The following is a 26,209-nucleotide window of genomic DNA, read 5'->3' as shown; positions in this document are numbered from 1 at the left end:
CAATGATTTTCCGTTCATGTCTGTTCTGTTTCTCCCCTTCTCTTCCAAGGGTTGGGCTTGTCTTTCGATTTGCAGAAGTTGAGATGCTCTGGATGCTGTGATCCAGGGCAAACACAGGCTGGAGGACCTTCGGCTCAGAAAGATGCAGCTGGAAGCCGGACTGCAGACACGTTGGGGGGAAAAGGGGAAAGTTAACTGGACACTTTATTCTGGGAGATGGTCATTCTTCTACAGACAAAGCCTTCTGACTGGGTCAGTGGACAGGGTCAGGAGGGTGTCAGCACAGGTCAGACAGATAAAGGGGATCTGAGAGAGGTCTGCACGAGTGAGGAGCGAACTGGCTGCGTGGTGGGATTAAGAACAATGTTGGGGAGGGGGCAGTGGTGGTCAGGGAGAGAATAGTGGCAGGGATTGTCACCAGTCTCTGCAGTTGGTAGCAGAAGACCAGATTGCATCAGGATTTGGGAACCGGTGTGCTCAGGGCTGGAGAAATGGGAAAGGGAAGTTGCAGCAGGCGTGGTCGAACAATGTCAGGAGGAGAGAGCCTCTGCTGAAGGCTCATGACAAATCAGAACCTACAAAGACAAAGCAGAACTTCAAAGCTATGGGTGGTATGGTGGCTCAGTGGTTAGCACCACTGCCTCACAGTGCCCGGGACTTGGGTTCAATTCCACTCTCATGCAGCTCTCTGCGTGAACTTTGGCATGTTCTCACCTTTCTGTCTGCGTTGGTAAACTCTGCGTGCTCCAGTTTTCTCCGACAGTCTAACCATCTGAAGTTTAGGGTGGATTGGCCATGCTGAAGTGTCCAGAGATCTGCAACCTAGGGTGGGTTAACTATGGGGAAAGTGGGTGGTTGGAAGGTCAGTCTGAACTTTATGGGCCGAATGGCCCGTAGGGATTATTTGAATCTACCGTCTCAGCCATGTGTCTATTGAGAAACGATTGCCCCCAAGTCTGCTGTTAATGGAGTGGGTTCCAGTTCATGGAACACTGACACCATTCCTGGATAAGGTGGGATTTGTGCTGTCACTTCCCCAACGCACTGTCCCCATGCATTCTCTCTCTCCTCACAGTCCGCACTCACCAAATCTCTCTGCCCAGCCATTCTCTCTCTCTCCCTCTCATTTTCTGCCCCCCATTCTTTGTCCGCAAGTCTTTCTCATCCCCTCCACTCTCTGTCCCCTGTCCATTTTCTCTCTCTCTCTCTCCCTACCCTTTGCTCCCCTATCCATTCTCTCTGTCTCTCTTCTCCCCCAGCCTCTGCGCCCCTGTCCATTCCGCCCCCCGCTCCCCCCCGCCAGCCCACCATCCTTTATCGTACCTCGAGCCCGCTTTGATTGCTGTATCAAGCCCTTCTCGGGAAAGAGAGAGAATGGATGGTGATGAATCAACCTGGAAGACAGGGGTGCACAAGAAATGGCTGATTTTAAAATTGAGAACAGCTGAAATGATATATTCAGAAACATTGGTAATGTCTAAAAGCATAAAGCTGCAGACATGTTGCTGAAACTTGCATTGAATTAGGCGGGTAAAGTCATACAGCACAGAAACAGACTCTGCAGTCCAGCTCACTGATGCTGACTGGATGTCCTAGATTAATCTCGTGACCCATTTGCCAGGATTTGACCCATATCTCTCTCAACCCTTCCAATACATATACCCAACCAGATGCCTTTTAAATGTTATAATGGTACCAGCTTCCATCACTTCCTCTGGTAGCCCATTCCACACACGCACCACCCTCTGTATGAAGAAAATACAAATCTATGCCTTCCTCACTCCCTAGTTTTATCTGTACTGGGACCTTCGGGAATCTCTGGACTTGGACAGCAAGGTTCCTTTGTTCCTCAGCACTCTGTAGGGACCTACTATTTTTTGATTACTTTCCTCCATTATTACATTTCCCAGAATGCCTGGAGATTAAATTCCATCTCTCTGCCCCATTTACCAGCTGATTGGTATCAAACTGTGGCCAGAGACCATCCTCCTCACTATCAATACCACCACCTTTCCAGAGTTTACACCTAAACAGAGGGGGGCAGCACTGTCTCCAGCTAAGCAGAGGGAATTGTGTGTGCGTGTTGTGGGGGCTTGGAAACTTTGCAAGCTCCCTTTCCTTCATTTTTTAATCCCACCAAATCCATGTGGTTTGAGTTTTTAAAACAGAAAACAGCACAGGGTTGAATTTTAACTTCCCACTGGCTGAAACTTTGTCCTGCCCGCTAACATCTGAGAGTAAAACACTTTACTTCCCCACCCCTCCCTCCATGTGTAACACAGGGTTGAGGGATTGGCACTTGTTGTTATTTTGTGATGTATTCCAAATGAAGTTTTATCTATGCGCAGGCGCAAGTGAACAGTCTGTTTTTGTGCTTCCTGTGAGATCAGGCTAGCAGCTTTTAAATCCTTATGTTAAGCAGCAGAAGCAAACAGTAGATCAGCAATTATATTTTGAGAGTGGAAATTCTAGCCCTGGTAATTCCGTTGGGTCAACAGAGAGAGAGAGGGAGAGGATGTCACATCTAAAGTGCATACAGAAGAGTTGTTACACTTGTTCAGTCAGTTGAGTTGGTTCTTCCCTCAGATGTGACTGGATGTTGCTTTTCATGGATCATAATTAAACTACAACGGAACACATTAAATTCAAGGGATTCAATTGAAAGGGCAATTTGAGTGAATAAATGGAAAACTGCTTTAAGATTGGCTCCTGGTCTTTTACTTCACCAATTAGAAGTTGTTGGTTTGACAGCTCTCCTAATCATAGAATGGCTACAGTGTGGGAGCAGGCCATTTGGCCCATCGAGTCAACACTGACCCTCCAAACAAAAATCCCATCCAGACTCACAAAAATGTGCAGAGAAGGGGATGATGGGAGTGAGTGGGATGCTTTCACCACCACCATCTCCCTCCAAGACCCAAACATCCCCACAGCACCACCTGTCCATTCCTCCACCACCACAGTGCCTTTGGCCTTAACCCCTGCCAACCACAGTGCAACTGTCCTTTCTCCCCGCCACCCACAGCATCCCCTTATATTCTACTCGCGAACCACAGTGGCCCCTGTCCATTCTCCCCGCCACCCACTGCATCCCCTGTCCATTCTCCCCCACCAACCACGGCACGACCTGCCCATTCTCCCCTGTAGCTCCCACGGGACCCCCATCCATTCTCCCCCGCCATTCATGGCTCCGCCCTCTCCATTCCCCCGTGCCACCCACGGCACCCTTGTCCATTCCCTCGCCTCCCCCGGCACACCTTCCATTCTCTCTCTCTTTCTTTCTCTCACCCCCATCCTCTGCATCCCTGTCCAGTCCCTCTTCCCATCTTCTGACTCCCCATGCATTTTCTCTCTCCCCCACATTCTCTGCTCTCCATCCCTCTGTTCCTCCATCTATTCTCTGTCTCAGCCCACGTTGCCGCGTTTCCCGTCCTACGTTAGCAGTGGCAGGGCCGTCAGCTCTGGCTATTGCAGCCCCCGACTCCGCGCAGAAGTCCGCTCAGTGACGCTGCCGAACCGATTGCTGGTCCCGTTTCCGCCTCTGCTTTTCGTCGGGCAAAGCTGCTGCATGCCTCGTGATACTCAGCGGGCGACATGGTGGAGGAGATCCTGCCTCGGTCGCTGCGGTGCGTGCCGACATGCATCGCCTCTTGGGCGCCCTGTTTTCTTCCCAATAGACCTATGTTCAAAGTTTGGTAGAAGATTTGTAGCTCGGGTGCTCGTTGTTGTGGTTCTGTTCGCCGAGCTGGGAATTTGTCTTGCAAACGTTTCGTCCCCTGTCTAGGTGACATTCTCAGTGCTTGGGAGCCTCCTGGGAAGCGCTTCTGTGATGTTTCCTCCGGTATTTATAGTGGCCTGTCTCTGCCGCTTCCGGTTGTCAGTTCGAGCTGTCCACTGCAGTGTCCGGTATATTGGGTCCAGGTCGATGTGTTTGTTGATAGAGTCTGTGAATGAGTACCATGCCTCTAGGAATTCCATGGCTGTTCTCTGTTGGCTTGCCCTATAATGGTCGTGTTGTCCCAGTCGAATTCATGTTGCTTGTCGTCTGTGTGTGTGGCTACTAAGGATAGCTGGTCGTGTCGTTTCGTGGCTAGTTGGTGTTAGTGTATACAGATCGTTAACTGTCTTCCTGTTTGTCCTATGTAGTGTTTTGTGCAGTCCTTGCATGGGATTTGTGCACTACATTAGTTTTGCTCATGTTGGGTATCGGGTCCTTTGTTCTGGTGAGTTGTTGTCTGAGCGTGGCTGTTGGTTTGTGTGCTGTTATGAGTCCTCGGGGTCGCAGTAGTCTGGCTGTCAGTTCAGAAATGCTCCTGATGTATGGTACCACATGGGGATATGACTACAGTGTTTTTAAGGTTGTTGGTCTCCGACCGGTGCCTGCGTAGTCACCTTTGTGATTCGTTTATATGTATTTTGTCGATCACAAAGTAAGGTCGAACCTCCACGTGGTTCCCCCTGGTAATGGCCTGTATGAGGAAGCTCTTGCCGGGAAGGCGATTTTAAATTGTTTTGTGGTTGTTTTAGTCTGGTCTTATCAGTGTTTTTACCATCGATTTTATCTTTGGTCTTAACTTGATTTCACCAGTGCTATACGCCACTGGCTGACTTTATTGTTTTCTCCATCGTTTGAGCATTACTCAGACCAGGCCGGCTAATACGACCTCCAGAAAAGATAAGAGACGGCTGGTGACCATTCAGTCTGGTTGAAACCAAATTTGACAGAGGCGATTATGGCCAATTCCAAAATTTCCAGTTGAGTGGGAGACCGGGAAAATAACCGCCCCCCACGGTTGCTTTTGGCGGCTCCATGCGCTAAATGTATGAGCCAAAAACGGACTGGGCAATCCGTCTTGACTCAGACTCAGACGGAAGAGACCATAAGAATTATTCCGGCAAGGCTGTCCTCGGGCAGGCACGAGGGAGCTGTTAACATTGTCCAGAATAATCAGGACAGAATTCGAAGGGAAGGGCATGTAGAGGAGGCCCCTCGACAGCCAAGTCCTTTTAACAGCCGGATGATTTTAAATTCAAATTTTAAAGGGCCATTTGTTTTTAGTCGATGTGGAGATTTAGAGAGCAATGAGGAGACGTACAAAGGAAGAATTATTCACCCGGTAATTAAAGAAACAGATAAACTAGAGTTAATAACTAAATACCCTAAAAAAGATTTTAAATGTAATTCTTGTCATAATATCTACAATACCACAGGGGTGTTCAGGAAACACTTGAAAATATGCAAGGGAATTAAATCAGTGAGGATTAGGTGCAGTAAATGCGATTGGGAAGGGAACTATCAGGCGGTAGCGTGCCAATATCCAAAATGTAAGATGAGTGATAATGTTAGTAGTAGTAGTAATCGTACCAGTAATAGTAATGAAGGAGGTGGATTAGAAAAATCATACCAGTGTGAAGGATGCCCGTTAAAATTTAAATCAGCCAAAGGGTTCGGGCAACACGAAAGACATGCTCAACCCATCTTGAGAAATGAGAGAAGGAAAGAAGGGAAGACGAAGAGTAAGGATAAGATAGATAATAGAGAGGGAAACAAGAGGGGAGTATGGTCTAAGGAAGAGGTGGAAAAGTTGCAACAACTAGAAGTAGAATTTAGTGGCTGTAAGAATATTAATAAAAGTATTGCAGAGAGAATCGGTTCCAAAACCGCTAAACAAATTTCGGATAAAAGGAGATTATTGAATAAGAAGAATAAAACTAGCGATAATAATACGGGTATAGAATTAGAAATGATCTTTAATAGTAATGACAATAATGAAATGCAAGATAGCGATCTGGGGTCAGATAGGTTGTTGGAGGAAGAAAGATTGAATGAACAGAGGGACCAGGAGAACGCTAATATTATGGATTGTCAAGATTATAATGGTAGGTCGATATTAGAATTGATAAAAACAATTGAAGATGACCTGGGTAAGAATAAAGGTGTTAATAAGGATCAGGAGAATATGATGGCTGTAAGAATGGATAAATTAGGAAAGAAAAAAGGACGATGGGACAGGAAAGAAGGTAACTCATATTAAAAGAGTAAGTTTAAAGCTAAGGGATAGTGGGCAAAGAAAGAAGAAGGAAAACAAAGCTAAGAAAAGATATAGTAAAAAGAAGGGAGAATTTAAAGAAATGCAAGTTCTATATAAAACTAAGAGGCAGTATTTAGCAAGAACCCTAATGGGGGGCCCCAGTTAAGAGTGAATGTCCCCTGAGCTAGGTAGAGTTAGAGGAATATTTGAAGGAAAGACTAACAAATTTGAATGAAAATAATAATTTAAGGGGTTTTGCTAAATATAAAAATCAAAGTGAGGGATCCTTGAGTGGCATTCTGACTGGTCCTGTGACGGTGGAAGACGTGGATCTGGCCATGAACGTGAAAACCGCTGCAGGGCCGGACAGGGTAACACAAAGAAATAATTAAGATATTTAATAAGGATAATTTATTATTTCCTAGACTATTTACAATTTGGATAAAAACCAGTAAAATTGCAGATCACTTAAAAATAAGTAGAACGGTTCTGATCCCTAAGGTGAGCATAGAAGATGAGTTAAAAGATATAAATAATTGGAGGCCGATTACTATAGGGCCAATTATGCTTAGACTTTTTACAAAAATCGTTGCGAATAGACTTAGTAAAGTCATAAATCTGAATAAAAGGCTGAAAGGATTTATGACTGGCGTAGCAGGATGTGAGGAGAACATAAAAATCCTGGAAAATATTATGAAAGGTGCTAAAAAGAATAAGAGGAATTTAGCTGTGGTTTTTGTAGATTTAGTGAAAGCCTTTGATACCGTCGGTCATAGATTAATTATTACAGCATTGAAAAGATTCCAGCTCCCACAAATTTTTATTATACGAATTACAAACTTATATGAGAATAATTTTACTCAGGTGGAAGGTTTTAAATGCAAAACCGGAAACATTGAAATTTTAAGAGGAGTAAAGCAAGGTGACGCATTGTCACCGATCCTTTTTAACATTGTAATGGACCCATTAATTAGTACTATCGAGGAGAAGCAGAAGGGGATATTCTTTGGATTAGACGGAAACAGTTTTCATTGCGCAACATTAGCGTTTGCTGATGAAATAGCGTTAATTAGTCAATCTTATGAGGGTATGGTTTACAATTTAAAATTGGTCGAAAAGTTTTGTAATAACACGGGAATGTAAGTGTACATAAAGAAAACTAAAGGATTTTATCTTACTTATAGAAATAAGTCTTTTATATTTAACGATAAAATTAATTGGAAGTTAAATGAAGGGGTTATACAATTCATAGAACTGGGCAACACGGATAAATACTTGGGTGCTAAAATAGATCCGTGGATTGGAGTTAGTAAAGTGGACTGGGAGAGCCAATTGGATACATGGATTGGGAATTTTAAAAAATCTCCTCTTAAACCGGTACAGAAAATAGAACTTTTAAAACTTATTTTATTCCTAGACGGTATTTTTATTTTATCTTTATCAGAAGTTTCTATTAATTACCTAACCAAATTGGATAATATTATTAAAAGCGCAGCGAAAGAGATCTTACACCTTCCGCAATCCATCACGGACGGAGTGCGCCATGCTAAAGACCGTGATGGAGGCCTGGCGTTAAGTAGACTGTCAAACTTTTATTCCAATATCGATTGTGAGGAAATATGAGACGCTCCATAAATCTGATGACAAAATATTGCACGCCTCGTTTAGGTTTGAGGGTGAGAGTGTAGCGGAGAAAATGCATAAATTAAAACTATTTAAAATACTATTTAAACTACTAAAACATATATAAAAAAATTTAAAACCACACTATTTAAACTATTTTTCAAAATACGTCGATCGGAGATATTAAGAGTCCATGAAAATCCTTAAAAGTTCGAGGGTCAAAGATAAAGTTAGGTTTATGATATTTTGTGCAAATGATTTAAATTTTACAATCCCGAGGCCTTTCAACTCCGAATTCTTCTCAAACCACTTCCCTTGAGCTCCTATCACAAACCCATAAAAAGATATCTTTCCTCCACCAACGAGGTCCATTATCTCTTTACCTAAGTGACTATATTTCTTTAACTTCTCCCCCCATGCCAATTCGAGGGAGTTTATTTGAAGGTCTGTTCTGACTGTCATGTCCACCACCACGATTTGCTGTTCCTTCTTAAAGATCAAGTCCGGTATCCACAGTTTTCCGGACACATCTGTAACTCGCGGCTCTATATATGTTATCCACCCGTTTTTCCTAACAAAACTAACTAGTTCTTCAGCTAACCTATTGCCCCTTTTAACTCATTTTCTTGACGTAAGGGCACCATCCAGAAATATGCGTGCAAGTTTCCGAAATGTCATTACATCTTCTGCAATTCTTAATCTTAAAAGGCCTGCCATAAGACAAGGACGCCCGTGTTGGAAATAAATTAGTTCGTAACAAAATCGAATTAATGACTTTGGACGTCTTCATAAAAGATAATTTTGTCAACCAATTATTTGATGCACTATCATTTTTATAATAATGGACAACTGCCCTTTGACAGGGGAGGGCCATCCATCTCTGTATCTCCACAGATCTCCAGTTTGCATAGTTAGTACTCGCAAACTCCTCCATCCCATCTTCACTATCTTCTATGATGGTATCTGCTTCATCCAATTGTCGATTAATGTTAGGATTCCAGATCTTTTCCATAACCTTAATTTACTCCATTTATGCATTTTCTCCACTACACTCTCACCCTCAAACTGAAACGAGGCGTGCAATATTTCGTCATCAGATTTATGGAGCGTCTCATATTTCCTCACAATCGATATTGGAATAAACGTTAACAGTCTATTTAACACCAGGCCTCCATTACGGGCTTTAGCATAACGCACTTGGTCCGTGATGGATTGCGGAAGGTGTAAGATCTCTTTCGCTGCGCTTTTAATAATATTGTCCAATTTGTTAAGGTAATTAATAGAAACGTCTGATAAAGTTAAATAAAAATACAGTGTGGAATAAAATATATTTTTAAAAGTTCTATTTTCTGTACCGGTTTAAGAGGTGATTTTTAAAAATTCCTTATCCAGGTATCCAATTGGCTCGCCCAGTCCGCTTTACTAACTCCAATCCACGGATCTATTTTAGCACCCAAGTATTTATCCGTGTTGCCCAGTTCTATGAATTGGATAACCCCTTCATTTAACTTCCAATTAATTTTATCGTTAAATATAAAAGACTGATTTCTATAAGTAAGATAAAATCCTTTAGTTTTCTTTATGTACACTTCCATTCCCATGTTATTACAAAACTTTTCGACCAATTTTAAATTGTAAACCATACCCTCATAAGATTGACTAATTAACGCTGTGTCATCAGCAAACGCTAATGTTGCGCAATGAAAACTGTTTCCGTCTAATCCTAAGAATATCCCCTTCTGCTTCTCCTCGATAGTACTAATTAATGGGTCCATTACATTTAAAACTTTCCACCTGAGTAAAATTATTCTCATATAAGTTTGTAATTAGTTTAATAAAAAATTGCAGGAGCTGGAGTCTTTTCAATGCTGTTATAATTAATCTATGACCGACGGTTTCAAAGGCTTTCGCTAAATCTACAAAAACCACAGCTAAATTCCTCTTATTCTTTTTTGCACCTTTCATAACATTTTCCCGGATTTTTATGTCCTCCCCATATCCTGCTATGCCGGTCATAAATCCTTTCGGCCTTTCATTCAGATTTATCAGTTGACTAAGTCATATTCGCAACGATTTTTGTAAAAAGTCTAAGCATAATTGGCCCGATAGTAATCGGCCTCCAATTATTTATATCTTTTAACTCATCTTCTATGCTCACCTTAGGGATCAGAACCGTTCTACTTATTTTTAACTGATCTGGAATTTTACCGGTTTTTATCCAAATTGTATATAGTCGAGGAAATAATAAATTATCCTTATTAAATATCTTAATTATTTCTTTGTGTTACCCTGTCCGGCCCTGCAGCGGTTTTCACGTTCATGGCCAGATCCACGTCTTCCACCGTCACAGGACCAGTCAGAATGCCACTCAAGGATCCCTCACTTTGATTTTTATATTTAGTAAAACCCCTTAAATTATTATTTTCATTCAAATTTGTTAGTCTTTCCTTCAAATATTCCTCTAACTCTACCTTGCTCAGGGGACATTCACTCTTAACTGGGGCCCCCCATTAGGGTTCTTGCTAAATACTGCCTCTTAGTTTTATATAGAACTTGCATTTCTTTAAATTCTCCCTTCTTTTTACAATATCTTTTCTTAGCTTTGTTTCCTTCTTCTTTCTTTGCCCACTATCCCTTAGCTTTAAACTTACTCTTTTAATATGAGTTACCTTCTTTCCTGTCCCATCGTCCTTTTTTCTTTCCTAATTTATCCATTCTTACAGCCATCATATTCTCCTGATCCTTATTAACACCTTTATTCTTACCCAGGTCATCCTCAATTGTTTTTATCAATTCTAATATCGACCTACCATTATAATCTTGACAATCCATAATATTAGCGTTCTCCTGGTCCCTCTGTTCATTCAATCTTTCTTCCTCCAACAACCTATCTGACCCCAGATCGCTATCTTGCATTTCATTATTGTCATTACTATTAAAGATCATTTCTAATTCTATACCCGTATTATTATCGCTAGTTTTATTCTTCTTATTCAATAATCTCCTTTTATCCGAAATTTGTTTAGCGGTTTTGGAACCGATTCTCTCTGCAATACTTTTATTAATATTCTTACAGCCACTAAATTCTACTTCTAGTTGTTGCAACTTTTCCACCTCTTCCTTAGACCATACTCCCCTCTTGTTTCCCTCTCTATTATCTATCTTATCCTTACTCTCCGGCTTCCCTTCTTTCCTTCTCTCATTTCTCAAGATGGGTTGAGCATGTCTTTCGTGTTGCCCGAACCCTTTGGCTGATTTAAATTTTAACGGGCATCCTTCACACTGGTATGATTTTTCTAATCCACCTCCTTCATTACTATTACTGGTACTATTACTACTACTACTAACATTATCACTCATCTTACATTTTGGATATTGGCAAGCTACCGCCTGATAGTTCCCTTCCCAATCGCATTTACTGCACCTAATCCTCACTGATTTAATTCCCTTGCATATTTTCAAGTGTTTCCTAAACATCCCTGTGGTATTGTAGATATTATGACAAGAATTACATTTAAAATCTTTTTTAGGGTATTTAGTTATTAACTCTAGTTTATCTGTTTCTTTAATTACCGGGTGAATAATTCTTCCTTTGTACCTCTCCTCATTGCTCTCTAAATCTCCACATCGACTAAAAACAAATGGCCCTTTAAAATTTGAATTTAAAATCATCCGGCTGTTCAATGGACTTGGCTCTCGAGGGGCCTCCTCTGCAAGCCCTTCCCTTCGAATTCTGTCCTGATTATTCTGGACAATGTTAACAGCTCCCTCGTGCCTGCCCGAGGACAGCCTTGCCAGAATAATTCTTATGGTCTCTTCCGTCTGAGTCTGAGTCGAGACGGATTGCCCAGTCCGTTTTTGGCTCATACATGTAGCACACGGAGCCGCCAAAAGCAACCGTGCGGGGCGGTTATTTTCCCGGTCCCTCACCCAACCAGAAATTTTGGAATTGGCCATAATCGCCTCTGCCAAATTTGGTTTCAACCAGACTGAATGGTCACCAGCCGTCTCGTATCTCTTCTGGAGATCGTAGTGGCCGGCCTGGTCTGAGTAATGCTCAAACGATGGAGAAAACAATAAAATCAGCCAGTGGCGTATAGCACTGGTGAAATCAAGTTAAGACCAAAGATAAAATCGATGGTAAAAACACTGATAAGACCAGACTAAAACAACCACAAAACAATTTAAAATCACCTTCCCGGCAAGAGCTTCCTCATACAGGCCGTTACCAGGGGGAACCACGTGGAGGTTCGACCTTACTTTGTGATCGACAAAATACATATAAACGAATCACAAAGGTGACTACGCAGGCACCGGTCGGAGACCAACAACCTTAAAAACACTGTAGTCATATCCCCATGTGGTACCATACATCAGGAGCATTTCTGAACTGACAGCCAGACTACTGCGACCCCGAGGACTCATAACAGCACACAAACCAACAGCCACGCTCAGACAACAACTCACCAGAACAAAGGACCCGATACCCAACATGAGCAAAACTAATGTAGTGTACAAAATCCCATGCAAGGACGGCACAAAACACTACATAGGACAAACAGGAAGACAGTTAACGATCTGTATACACTAACACCAACTAGCCACGAAACGACACGACCAGCTATCCTTAGTAGCCACACACACAGACGACAAGCAACATGAATTCGACTGGGACAACACGACCATTATAGGGCAAGCCAACAGAGAACAGCCATGGAATTCCGAGAGGCATGGCACTCATCCACAGACTCTATCAACAAACACATCGACCTGGACCCAATATACCGGACACTGCAGTGGACAGCTCGAACTGACAACCGGAAGCGGCAGAGACAGGCCACTATAAATACCGTAGAAAACAGCACAGAAGCGCTTCACAGGAGGCTCCCAAGCACTGAGAATGTCACCTAGACAGGGGACGAAACGTTTGCAAGACAAATTCCCAGCTCGGCGAACAGAACCACAACAACGAGCACCCGAGCTACAAATCTTCTACCAAACTTTGAACATAGGTCTATTGGGAAAAAAAAAGGGCGCCCAAGAGGCGATGCATGTCGGCACGCACCGCAGCGACCGAGGCAGGATCTCCTCCACTATGTCGCCCGCTGAGTATCACGAGGCATGCAGCAGCTTTGCCCTAGGAAAAGCAGAGGCGGAAACGGGACTAGCAATCGGTTCGGCAGCGTCACTGACCCGTGCACGTGGCGGAGTGTCGGCGAGCGGACTTCTGCGAGGAGTCGGGGGCTGCAATAGCCAGAGCTGACGGCCGCCCGGCCCTGCCACTGCCAACGTCGGACGGGAAACGCGGCAACGTGGGCTGAGAAAGAGAATAGATGGAGGAACAGAGGGATGGAGAGCAGAGGATGTGGGGGAGAGAGAAAATGCATGGGGAGTCAGAAGATGGGAAGAGGGACTGGACAGGGATGCAGAGGATGGGGGTGAGAGAAAGAAAGAGAGAGAGAATGGAAGGTGTGCCGGGGGCGGCGAGGGAATGGACAAGGGTGCCGTGGGTGGCACGGGGGAATGGAGAGGGCGGAGCCATGAATGGCGGGGGAGAATGGATGGGGGTCCCGTGGGAGCTACAGGGGAGAATGGGCAGGTCGTGCCGTGGTTGGTGGGGGAGAATGGACAGGGGATGCAGTGGGTGGCGGGGAGAATGGACTGGATGCTGTGGGTGGCGGGGAGAATGGTCAGGGGGCACTGTGGGTGGCGAGTAGAATATAAGGGGATGCTGTGGGTGGCAGAGAGAAAGGACAGTTGCACTGTGGTTGGCAGGGTTTAAGGCCAAAGGCACTGTGGTGGTGGAGGAATGGACAGGTGGTGCTGTGGGGATGTTTGGGTCTTGGAGGGAGATGGTGGTGGTGAAAGCATCCCACTCACTCCCAGCATCCCCTTCTCTGCACACATGCGGTGCACATTTTTGTGAGTCTGGATGGGATACTGTTTGGAGGGTCAGTGTTGACTCGATGGGCCAAATGGCCTGCTCCCACACTGTCGGGATTCTATGATTAGGAGAGCTGTCAAACCAACAACTTCTAATTGGTGAAGTAAAAGACCAGGAGCCAATCTTAAAGCAGTTTTCCATTTATTCACTCAAATTGCCCTTTCAATTGAATTCCTTGAATTTAATGTGTTCCGTTGTAGTTTAATTATGATCCATGAAAAGCAACATCCAGTCACATCTGAGGGAAGAACCAACTCAACAGACTGAACAAATGTAACAACTCTTCTGTATGCACTTTAGATGTGACATCCTCTCCCTCTCTCTCTCTGTTTACCCAACGGGATTACCAGGGCTAGAATTTCCACTCTCAAAATATAATTGCTGATCTACTGTTGCTTCTGCTGCTTAACATAAGGATTTAAAAGCTGCTAGCCTGATCTCACAGGAAGCACAAAAACAGACTGTTCACTTGTGCCTGCGCAGAGATAAAACTTCATTTGGAATACATCACAAAATAACAACAAGTGCCAATCCCTCAACCCTGTGTTACACATGGAGGGAGGGGAGGGGAAGTAAAGTGTTTTACTCTCAGATGTTAGCGGGCAGGACAAAGTTTCAGCCAGTGGTAAGTTAAAATTCAACCCTGTGCTGTTTTCTGTTATAAAAACTCAAACCACATGGATTTGGTGGGATTAAACAATGAAGGAAAGGGAGCTTGCAAAGTTTCCAAGCCCCCACAACACGCACACACAATTCCCTCTGCTTAGCTGGAGACAGTGCTGCCCCCCTCTGTTTAGGAGTAAACTCTGGAAAGGTGGTGGTATTGACAGTGAGGAGGATGGTCTCTGGCCACAGTTTGATCCCAATCAGCTGGTAAATGGGGCAGAGAGATGGAATTTAATCTCCAGGCATTCTGGGAAATGTAATAATGGAGGAAAGTAATCAAAAAATAGTAGGTCCCTACAGAGTGCTGAGGAACAAAGGAACCTTGCTGTCCAAGTCCAGAGATCCCCGAAGATATCAGTACAGATAAAACTAGGGAGTGAGGAAGGCATAGATTTGTATTTTTTTCATACAGAGGGCGGTGCGTGTGTGGAATGGGTTGCCAGAGGAAGTGATGGAAGCTGGTACCATTATAACATTTAAAAGGCATCTGGCTGGGTATATGTATTGGAAGGGTTGGGAGAGATATGGGTCAAATACTGGCAAATAGTTCACGAGATTAATCTAGGGTTTCCAGTCAGCATGGGTGAGCTGGACTGCAGAGTCTGTTTCTGTGCTGTATGACTTTACCCGCCTAATTCAATGCAAGTTTCAGCAACATGTCTGCAGCTTTATGCTTTTAGACGTGAACAATGTTTCTGAATATATCATTTCAGCTGTTCTCAATTTTAAAATCAGCCATTTCTTGTGCACCCCTGTCTTCCAGGTTGATTCATCACCATCCATTCTCTGTCTTTCCCGAGAAGGGATTGATACAGCAATCAAAGAGGGTTCGAGATCCGAGAAAGGATGGGGGGTGGGGTGGGGAATGGACAGGGGCACAGAGCCTGGGGGAGAAGAGAGAGAGAGAGAATGGATAGGGGAGCAAAGGGTAGGGGGAGAGAGAGAGAAAATGGACAGGGGACAGAGAGTGGAGGGGAGGAGAAAGACTTGGGGACAGAGAATGGGGGGGCAGAAAATGAGGGGGAGAGAGAGAGAATGGCTGGGCATTGAGATTTGGTGAGTGCAGACTGTGAGGAGAGAGAGAATGCATGGGGACAGTGGGTTGGGGAAGTGACAGCACAAATCCCACCTTACCCAGGAATGGTGTCAGTGTTCCATGAACTGGAACCCACTCCATTAACAGCAGACTTGGGGGCAATTGTTTCTCAATAGACACATGGCTAAGACGGTAGATTCATATAATCCCTACGGGCCATTCGGCCCATAAATTTCAGACTGACCTTCTAACCACCCACTTTCCCCATAGTTAACCCACCCTAGGTTGCAGATCCCTGGACACGTCAGCATGGCCAATCCACCCTAAACTTCAGATGGTTAGACTGTCGGAGGAAACTGGACCACCCAGAGTTCACCCATGCAGACACAAAGGTGAGAACATGCCAAAGTTCACACAGAGAGCTGCATGAGAGTGGAATTGAACCCAAGTCCGTGGAACTGTGAGGCAGAGTGCTAACCACTGAGCCACCATACCACCCAGAGCTTTGAAGTTCTGCTATGTCTTTGTAGCTTCTGACTTCTCATTAGCCTTCAGCAGAGGTTCTCTCCTCCTGACATTGTTAGACCACGCCTGCTGCAACCTCTCTTTTCCATTTCTCCAGCCCTGAGCACACCAGTTCCCAAATCCTGGCACCAGGCAATCTGGTCTTCTGCTGCCAACTGCAGAGAATGGTGACAATCCCTGCCACTATTCTCTCCCTGACCACCACTGCCCCCTACCCAACATTGTTCTTAATCCCAAGACGCAGCCAGTTAGCTCCTCACTCGTGCAGACCTCTCTCAGATCCCCTTTATCTGTCTGACCTGTGCTGACACCCTCCTGACCCTATCCACTGACCCAGTCAGAAGGCTTTGTCTGTCGAGGAATGACCATCTCCCAGAATAAAGTGTCCAGTTCACTTTCCCCTTTCCCCCCCAACATATCTGCAGCCCGGCTTCCAGCTGCATCTTTCTGAGCCGAAGGTCCTCCAGCCTGTGGTTGCCGTGGATCACAGCATCCAGAGCATCTCAACTTCTGCAAATCGAAAGACAAGCCAACCCTTGGAAGAGAAGGGGGAGAAACAGAACAGACATGAACGTGAAATTTTTGTTGTGCGATTACTTCCTTTAAGCATGAATAGAGGCTAGCAGCCGTCCGTGAGCTTGTGGCGCAATGGTAGCGCGTCTGACTCCAAATCAAAAGGTTGCGTGTTCAAATCAAGTCAGGCTCACTGCGATCAACTTCTTACATTTCAAATCAAGAAAGGAGTACGTTCTTTCCGTATATCGGTCGTGTCAAATCTTCTTTGCGGTAACTTTCGATCACACGTGAATCTTTGCTGTCAGTTTGATTTGTGAACACTGTGTCAGGGAGGTGGTGTGCCCATTGTTTGGGTAAATGCTCAGCTCCCCGCAATGTGAGAAGTAAAACACAGACTGTTCGTTCAGTTGGTGACGGCGGGGTGTGAATAACATTATACCGATATTTTTACAACATAATCTAGAGATTGCCATCCATGTTTTAGTCACATCAAACTGCCACGCAATGCTGTTATGGCCTCAGTAAACTATAATAACGTGAAGATCGCTGGGATGATTTTCTACATCCGACTGCAATATAAACACAGATCATTGCTTCCAGTTTTGGTGGAACAAAAGGCATCGTATTGGTAGATAACTACAGTTAGTGCAAACACAGCTAGCCATCGATAAATATTAATTCTGTTCACTTCAATGGCCAAATTTCAATTCAGAAACCAAGTGCACTCGGCTGCTTGTAACATAGACAACATGACAAAATGGCTCATAGGAGGAGAAATGGGACATTGAGGAGAAGTGAAATGTTTGCTTTTGGTCATCTCCACAATTGTTAGAAAAACAGGTTGAAAGGATTCTTAAAAGGTGGCTGAAGGAGTGGTGTGGGATAACACTTCAGACAGCGCAAAGGGGAAGACCACTTTCTAGTGGAAGAAAAAGACATTCCTTATTTATGAAAGAACTGGGAAACAGAAGAGGGAATGAAATCTGACTTGGGAGCTATTTCCTATTTGTTGAGGATGTTGCTTCATCACAGTCTTGGTTTAGAGCATAAGCTCTTCATCAGGAATAAAGGGTGGCCCAAGGGGGCTGAGAGATAAATGGGAAGGAAGTGGGGCTGGAGGGAAGGCAGCTGGGAGTGCAACAGGTAGATGGAGGTAGGAATTGATGGTGATAGGTCAGAGGTGAGGCTGGAGCAAATAGGTGAGAAGCAAGGTGGACAGGTATGACAGGTCAAGAGGTTGGTGTCGAATTGGAAGGTTGGCTCTGGGACAAGGTGAGGGAGAGGAAATAAGGAAACTGATGAAATCTGCATTGATACCATGTGGTTGGATGGTCCTAAAGCAGACGTTGACGTGTTTTTCCTACAAGTATCGGGTAAGCAAGTGTTTGGCAGTGGAGGAGGCCCAGGACTTGCATGTCCTTGGCGGAATGGGAGGGGAGTTAAAGTGTTCAGCCACAGGGCGGTGTGTCGGTTAGATTTAGAGTCTCAGAGTTGTTCCCTGAAATATTCGGTTAGTTGGCGTCCAGTTTCCCCAATTTTGATGAGACCATATTGCGAGCAATGGATATAATCGTATTAATAGATTGCATAAGTCTTAGCCTGCCAGAATTATTTTCTTTAATTAAATTAAAGAAAATTTTTATTCAATTGGATGACTGCATGAAACGGTTTGTTGGTCAGATTTGAATCATCACTCCCAAATGAGACGATGCCATGAATATCAGTGAACTGCTCTTTTTGTTAAAAACCACAAGTTCTTGATTTATTTTCACAACTTACTGGTATTCACACCTGCACATTCAATGTCAAACTCTGACATCAGAAATTAAATTACAGCATTAATTTTGACTTGAAATATTCGAACAAACAAATTAATAGCACACAGTGGATCGCAAGTCTGATCAATATGAAATTAAATTTGACCAAAAAAATATAAAATCAAGATGGGAGATAAGAAATGGGGGAAGAGCAGAAGGCAAGAAATGCAGCATCATAGAAAGTGCTCCCCCAGAGTGTGCATTTTACCAACTGCCACTGCTAAATATAAACACTCTGATATGATCCTCCTGTTTTAATGTAAACCATCGCCCCATACAGTAGGTACCATTTAAATGAGTTAAAAATACAAGCCTTGAGCAAATCCAGCTTCCAGCCTTACCACCCGCTTCTTGGAGCTTGGACCTTCCTCCAGCACCGGGGGGTTGTTGAACTCCTGGGCTCCAGCAGCCACGCCTCCACTGAAGAAGCTTTGGGAAGCAGATGCGAAGGCAAGATGCAGAACAGAGAACCTTTGTATATGAAAGCAGCTTACAGAGACATTGAGCAATAGCATCACATGGTTTTTACCCATCGACCTCTGGGTTATCTACCCAGCACACTCACGCAGCACTACTCTACTTCCGTGCTCCCAGCAGCTGGATCGTGGATCAGTTTAAAGTAGGTCCTATATCTCTGATTACATCAGTACACAAGGCAGTGAAGAAAGGTTTCAGCACACTGGCCTTCATCAGTTCGGGAATTGAGTATTGATGTTGGCAAGTTATGTTGTAGTTATACAGGACGTTGATGAGGCTGCACCTGGAATATTGTGATCAGTTTTGGTTCCTCTGGTGTTCTGACTTCTGACTTCTTCAACTCTGGGTTTGTGTTGAACTTGATGGGATACTTTGTCCAACTCAGCATGTTTAAACAGTATCGCTCAGAGGGATTCATCTGAAACTTTTCAGGAGGTGAGCTCAACAAGATTGAACAAGTTGCTTGGACTCTATTTTAAACTTACATCAGGACCAGTATTCAGAGACACGTACAGCATGGAAACAGACCCTTCGGTCCAACTTGTCCATGCTGACCTGATATCCTAAATTATTCTACTCCCATTTGACAGCACCTGATCCATATACTCTGGCAGCACATTTCATATATGTACCAACCTCTGAATGAAGAAGTTGTCACTTTAATATGTTTCGCCTCTTACCCTAAACTTATGCCCTCTAGTTCTGGACTCCCCCACCCCAAGGAAAGGACATTGTCTATTACACTGTCCATGCCCCTCATGATTGTATAACCGCTATTAGGTCACTTTTCTGCCTCCGATGCTCCAGTGAAAACAGCCCCACGCTATTCAGCCTCTCCCTGTAGCTCAAACCCTCCAACCCCCACCAACATTCCTGTATATCGTTTCTCATGGAGAAGTCAACGTTTCAGTCCTGAAGAAGGGTTAATACCCAAAACGCTGACTACTCCACATTCTGGTGCTGCCTGTCTTGCTGTATTCTCCCAACCTCCTACTTGCCAACTTCGGGTTGCAATATGTAGTGGCTCAGTAGTTACCACTGCAGCCTCACAGTGGCAGGGACCCACGTTTGATTTCAGCCTTGGGTGGCTGTCTGTGAGGAATTTGCACTTTCTCCCATTGTCTGCGTGGATTTTCTCTGGGTGATCCTGTTTTCTTCCAAATTCCAAAGATGTGCAGGTCATGTGGACTGGTCATGCTTAATTGCCCAGAGAGGTAGGTACATTAGTCAGAGGGAAATGGGTCTGGATGGGTTACTCTTCGGGGGGTCGGTGTGGACTTGATGGGACGAATGGCCTGTTTCTGCAGTGTCGCTAATCTCATCCAATACCTTTGTTACTAACGAATGGCTGAGTAGGCCGAATGGACTAACTTCTACTCCGATGGTCTTGCGGTCTTAGGTTTCTCTGGATCATTTCATTGGCAATGTGCAGTCCCGGGCTCAATGAGCAGCAGTGTCCACTGAAGGCAAAGCTCATAGGATCGTAGAACTCCCACAATGTGGAAACAAGTCCTTCAGCTGAACACATCTGCACTGATCTTCCGAAGACTAACCCACTCAGATCAATTTTCCTACCCTCCACAAATTGCACACAGAGCCCCAAGGGTGGAATTATTCCTGGGTTCCTGGTGCCATGAGGCAGCAGTGCTAACCCTGAGCCACCATGGAGTTGTGATTGTGGGGTGTAGTGGAGGCAATTGCAGTCCAGCAGAAAAGAAAAACAGCCCACCTACTCTCCCACTGCACCCACTGTCAGAACTGGCAGGAGGTTCAGTCCTGGGAGGTGACCGAAGGCAGCATCAATGGTAGGATCTGATTGCGGGGAGCGCTGGTGCCCCCGCTGGGGCTTCTGCAAGTTGTTGGAAAACATGAACCTCTTCCCACACTCGGGCCAGCTGGAGGGCATCTTCCCGGTGTGGGCACATTGGTGATTCAGTAGGGCGGAGGAATTGCTGTAGGCCTTCCTGCACTTAGGGGAGCAGAATGGCCTCCCCCCTCCGCCACTGCCCCCCCCACCCACCCCCCCCCCCCCCAACATCCCCGTGTGGTCCAGCTGGTGATTCAGCAGTGTGGAGGAGCAGGTAAAGACCTTCCCACATTCGGGGCAGGAGAACAGCTTCTCCCCGGTGTGGATGGACTGGTGCCTCAGCAGGGCAGAGGAATTGCTGAAAGCCTTCCTGCACATAGGGCAACTGAACGACCTCTCCCCCATGCGGACACACCAGTGGGCCAGTAGGTCGGAGGAAAGAGCAATGCCCCTCCTGCAGTTGGGGCAGAAGAACGGCCTCTCAGTGTGGACCCACTGGTGTCTCAGCAGGTGGGAAGAACATCTGAAGGCCATCTCGCACTTGGGGCCGGAGAACAGCCTTCCCCGGTGTGGACCAACCGGTGCGTCAGCAGGGCAGAGGAATCACTGAAGGCCTTCCAACACTCAGGGCAGCAGAAGAGCCTCTTCCCCTCTGTGGACCCATTTGTGCTTCAGAACCCTTTCAAATTTCACAATATCCTTCTGATTGGAGGGAGACCAGAATTGCACACAATATTCTAAAAGTGGTCTCACCAATGTCCTGTACAGCCACAACATAACTTCCCAACTCCAATACTCAGTCAGAGGATTGCGAAAGCTTTCAAAACCCACAAAAAAACAAACAGGAAAGAATGGAGGTTCAAACCAAATTTTTGAGAGTGAGCTTGGAAGCATCAATGAGAAATCGGCGGTCTGGGTTTATTGGGGACCTGTTCTCCTTAAATGCACTATATACGTATTTCTCTTGCGGTCTTCGTAGATTCTCTGTGCTGCAGTGTGTAGTGGCTCGTTGAAATAATGTCCTGATGCAGCTTCTTTTGTGGGTGTTGGGATGATTGTTTCTGTGGTTAAGTATTTGGTTTTTGTGTGTTGTTTTTCTGTAGATGCTAGTTTGAAGTTCCCCATTGACTGTTCGCTGTACTGTGACATCTAAGAATGGCAGTTTATTGTTGTTCTCCTCCTTTTCAAACTAGGAGCCCCCCTCAGGCCATAGTCTCACTACTTGGAACACCAATATACAGACTAGTCAAAGGCCTCCACTGAAGAATAAAACACCAAGTCGAAGATTCATGCCACTCTATTTACTCCATCCAAGTATTCCTGAACACCAAAGACACGAAGACAGAAGAGGATGGAATAATGTTGTCCTTTGACATAACAGCCCTGTTCACATCCATTAACATCAACGTGACCAAAGAAAACTGAAGACACTACTCGAACAACTAAGGACAAAAACACAGAACCAACTTCAGCAGCAAAGATAGCACTGTCAACCTCGTGGAACTGTGCCTTACCACCCACTTTATATTCAGTAACAAGCCCAACAAACAAATCAACGAAATACCCATGAAACACTTCTGTCATCAAAAAATGAAACAAATTAGAGGAAACCTACAACAGCATCAACAATCTCCTTACTGGCATAGAATTCACAAAAGAGGAGAACAACAACAAAGTGCCATTTCTAGATGTCACAGTAGAGCGAACAGTCAATGATAAATTCAAAACAGCCTCTACAGGAAAACACCACAAGCGAACCAAGTACTCAGCGACAGAAGTAATCATCCCTGCATATGCAAACAAATCTAAACAAGAGCACTATTTCAACGAACCACTGCACACTGCAGCACCCAGTGCCTGCAAAGCCCAATAAGTAACTGTACAGCGCATTTCGGGAAAATAGGTAGCCAAAAAACACACTAAAATTTGCTTCCTTGACCAGGAATTGAACCCGGGCCGCAGCGGTGTAAGCGCCGAATCCTAACCACAAGACGACCAGGGAGACATGGGAGAAGCTTGACAGCTCTACTGAAAATTGCTTTCCTGCCCAGAAATCGAACCCGGGTCACAGTCGTTCGAAGACTTCCACCAAAGTCATTTCTTGTATCCATTGCTCCCAATGCGGTCTCCTCTACAGTGGGGAGACTGGAGCCCCGTCGCAGTGTCAAGTCACAGCGTTTGAGGGAACATCTCCAGGACACCCGCAACAATCAACCCCATCGCCCTGTGGCTGAACATTTCAACCTCCCCTCCCACTCTGGCTGGGACATGCAGGACCTGGGCCGCCTCCATCGCCGCTCCCTCACCACCCAATGCCTGGAGGAAGAACGCCCCAACTTCTGCCTCAGATACATTCAACCCCAGGACATCAATGTGGACTGTACCAGTTTCCTCATTTCCCTTCCCACACCTTACCTGAGTTCCAACCTTCCAGCTGAGCGCTGTCCTCATGACCTGTCCTCCCTGCCAATCTCCCTTCCCACCTATCCGCTCCACCCTCCTCTCTGACCTGTCACCTCCGTCCCCACCCCCATTCACCTATTGTACTCTTTGCTACCTTCGTCCCAGCACCCCCCAATTTATCTCGCCACCCCTGGAAGCGTCCTGCCTCTATTCCTGATGAAGGGCTTTTGCCCGAAACGTCGATTTTCCTGCTCCTCGGAAGCAGTCTGACCTGCTGTGCTTTTCCCTCACCACTCTGATCGAAACTCTGGTTTCCAGCCTCTGCAGTCCTCACTTTTGCCTACCCAATAAACCCAGTGTGCCAATTTCACATCAACAAACTGACACAAGCAGACACAACGTCTACAAAACCCTCGCACATTACTTTACATTAAAGACATCTGGGAAATGATGTCCAGACAATTCAACCCTCTCAGCATCATGGTAGCCCACAAACTTACCTACACACTTAAACAGCGGCTAATGAACCTGAAATACCCGATACAAACAACCAGCAAACAAATGTTATTTACAAAATAACATACAAGGAAATATATACATGAACTCTGCCACACAGTTCTCTGTGGCAAGAAATGCTGGGATGACATAAGGAAGATTTGTTTTAGGCAAAACGAATCGGCACTGACTGGACAGCCATTCAAAATCAACGCTGTAAGCCCAGGATGGAAGACCCGAAGGGATGAACAGTTTTCTTATTTCCTGAAGATTTACAAAGCTGAGACTGGGTTTTGGTGTTTGTTCCCTTTCCACTCCCAACAGCCGCAGTGGTTGGGGCGGTGAGTTGGGAAAAGTAAAATGTGCCCATGAGCAGCGTGTGGGTCTATTTCAGCTTCCTCTCCTCTGACAGCGCTATGACTTGACTCTGATGTTCTCAGGGACACTTACTGACGCGAGAGAGTGAAAAGAGTCACGTTCCTGCAGATCAGGAATTCAAACCGTATGCCGGCTTCAGGACAATGAGAAAGATTAATTGGGGTGTGTGAAGAAGCTGTGAGCTGCATTTCAAACAGGTAGGTGGAGTCAGATGCGTCATCCATTGCCTCTGTCACTGTGCGGATCTGACGTCGCCATGGTTCAGAGTTTTGACGTTAACACGGACATGCGCAGCAATGGGAACATTCACAAGAGGAACAGCCAAAGATAATCACCGTCACTGCTTCCCTTCCATCGTCCCAACTTTGTGAAGCAGTATCTTTCACTGGCAAATAAAACACCTTTGTCCTCAGGTGCCTGCTTAACTTCGATCACGATTTCAAGCACCTCACTGTTCAAGTCTCACTTCCAAACTCTTGGCTCATCGCCTCAAAAGCAACTCTGTGGGTATCTGCTTTTTTTACACGTTGACAGACAGTGGGCTACAGATTCCCGACCAGTCCCAATTTGATTGAAATACTTCAAACACTCCACTGATTTGCTTCTTTAAAAAAACCGTGGAGCAATCTCCCTTTCTTTCTGACGACACTTCTCAACTGTAGTCGGCAGGGTTCACACCTGCGTGGGGAAACCGCAATGGATTTCATGTCCATCGCATTCACCACTCGGCCCACCAATACAGAACCACACCGACAGCTTCATTTCCCAGGTCTCTCTGCCTGTGGAGCTGAGAAAGTGTGAATCATTGCTGAGTTTGTTTGAATCCAATCACTTCACAGGTTTCGAAAGGGTTAAATATCTGCAAATGGCGAGTCTACGTGTTCCATCCCGAAAGATGAAATGGACGCTCAGTTGAAAGCAAAAACAGAAATTGCAGGAGCAACTCAGCAGGTCAGGCAGCATCTGTGGAAAGAGAATCAGAGACAACATTTCAGAACTCGTTTTTTACCTCATCCAGGACCAGCCAAACCTGCTGAGTTTCTCCAGCAGTTTCGCTTTCTGTCTCGGATTCTCAGCATCCGCAGTTCTTCACGTTAGAAATTCAAACAATTCAGAAACCCCTTTGTGCTAACTCAGTGGAGAAGATTTCCGTTTGGGAAACATTTTCCTGAAACGATTAAAAACGTGCACTTTCGGAGCCAAGAAAGCAGTCGGAGCAAGAACAGGAAACACACCGTCCCTGGGTGGTTTCGAACCACCAACCTTTCGGTTAACAGCCGAACGCGCTGACCAATTGCGACACAGAGACGGACCCGCAAACCACCCGCACAGTGTCTTTGAGGAATCTACTAATCAATTCATAATTCAACCCGCCCCGCCCAAAATTACCATTGTCTTCTATCAGTTTTACTTTTCCATAATAAAGACTTGGACATTCATAGTGGAGACATGGGTAAAGCCTGATCCCACCATCTGCAGGCACATCCATGTCACGAGGAACGAGCTCTCCTACACCGGGCCCATCGCCCACCGAGCATTTCAGTGTTTTGCCTCTTCCCGAATTTTCTAATTGGCCCCGAGCCGAGAATGGGTTTGAATTCCTAATGTGCAGAGAATTCTTTCAATGTCTCAGTCCAGTTCATGTCCCGAGAATATCAGAGTCAATCAGCCTCTTAAACAAGGGGACGGTGTCTGGACTGTCTCTGCTCAGTCCGTCAGTTCATCCTTCATTCTCCTCTAATTCCACTTCCCAAAGAGTTTCGAAAGATTCACAAAGCTGGAGACTGGGATTTATGCTTTACTTCCTGAACATTTTTCCACCTGCTAACTGACGATATTTTGCCAAAACCTCTCCCCATTGTAACACATGCATCATGTCCAGGGATGAGCAATTTTCATTTTGGAGCAAAGAAGGTTAACTGGATATTTCCAGGGGCTGTTGTCAATGATGGGAGAAGACGTGGTGGGAATGGGCAGATTAATGATCAGAAGAACCTATTGCCACTGACTAGGGTCAGTTACCAGAGGACAGGGATTGCAGTTCTTTAATGGAAAGCAACATTTGTGTCGAACAAACACAGCGAATACTGCAGAAAGCCAACGGGTCAAGCAGCATCTGTGGAAAGGTAAACAGAGCCGACGTTTTGAGTGTGCTACGGGTTTTGTTCAGAACTCAGTCTTTTGCCTCTTCCCGAAGTCGGTCCAGGTCTGTGTCTCAATTGGCAACACATGGCAAGTGCAGTGCCGCAATGTGAAGTTATAAACTTTGCTATTTAAAAAAAAACAGTGCATTGTTTAAATGATAATATATTGGAATGTGGAGAAAGTGAGGACTAGAGGTGAATGTCGAAAAATGTGGCACTGGAAAAGCACAACAGGTCAGGCAGCATCTGAGGAGCAGGACAGGGGACGTTTCGGGCACAAGCCCTTCATCAAGGAATGATGTATGGATGTACAAAGGGGTCTCAGTGTCCCGCCACCCCAGTCAAT

At 45.2% G+C, this 26,209-nt stretch overlaps 1 protein-coding gene and 2 non-coding genes across 3 annotated transcripts in view; 1 reads left to right on the top strand and 2 right to left on the bottom strand.

The window, feature by feature from the left end:
* Positions 1-26,209, bottom strand: part of LOC140460300 (uncharacterized) — a 749,266-nt gene that overhangs the window by 47,978 nt on the left and 675,079 nt on the right. The gene's annotated exons all lie outside the window — the stretch shown is intronic.
* On the top strand, positions 16,461-16,532 carry trnaw-cca (transfer RNA tryptophan (anticodon CCA)). The gene has a single exon. It is a non-coding gene; the product is annotated as a tRNA-Trp (tRNA).
* trnan-guu (transfer RNA asparagine (anticodon GUU)) lies at positions 24,955-25,028 on the bottom strand. Its single transcript has one exon. It is a non-coding gene; the product is annotated as a tRNA-Asn (tRNA).

Source organism: Chiloscyllium punctatum, chromosome 36 (genome assembly GCF_047496795.1).
Source record: "Chiloscyllium punctatum isolate Juve2018m chromosome 36, sChiPun1.3, whole genome shotgun sequence".
Lineage (NCBI taxonomy): Eukaryota > Metazoa > Chordata > Chondrichthyes > Orectolobiformes > Hemiscylliidae > Chiloscyllium > Chiloscyllium punctatum.
The sequence above is the reverse complement of the archived record's forward strand: the minus strand, read 5'-3'. Positions and strand labels throughout refer to the sequence as shown.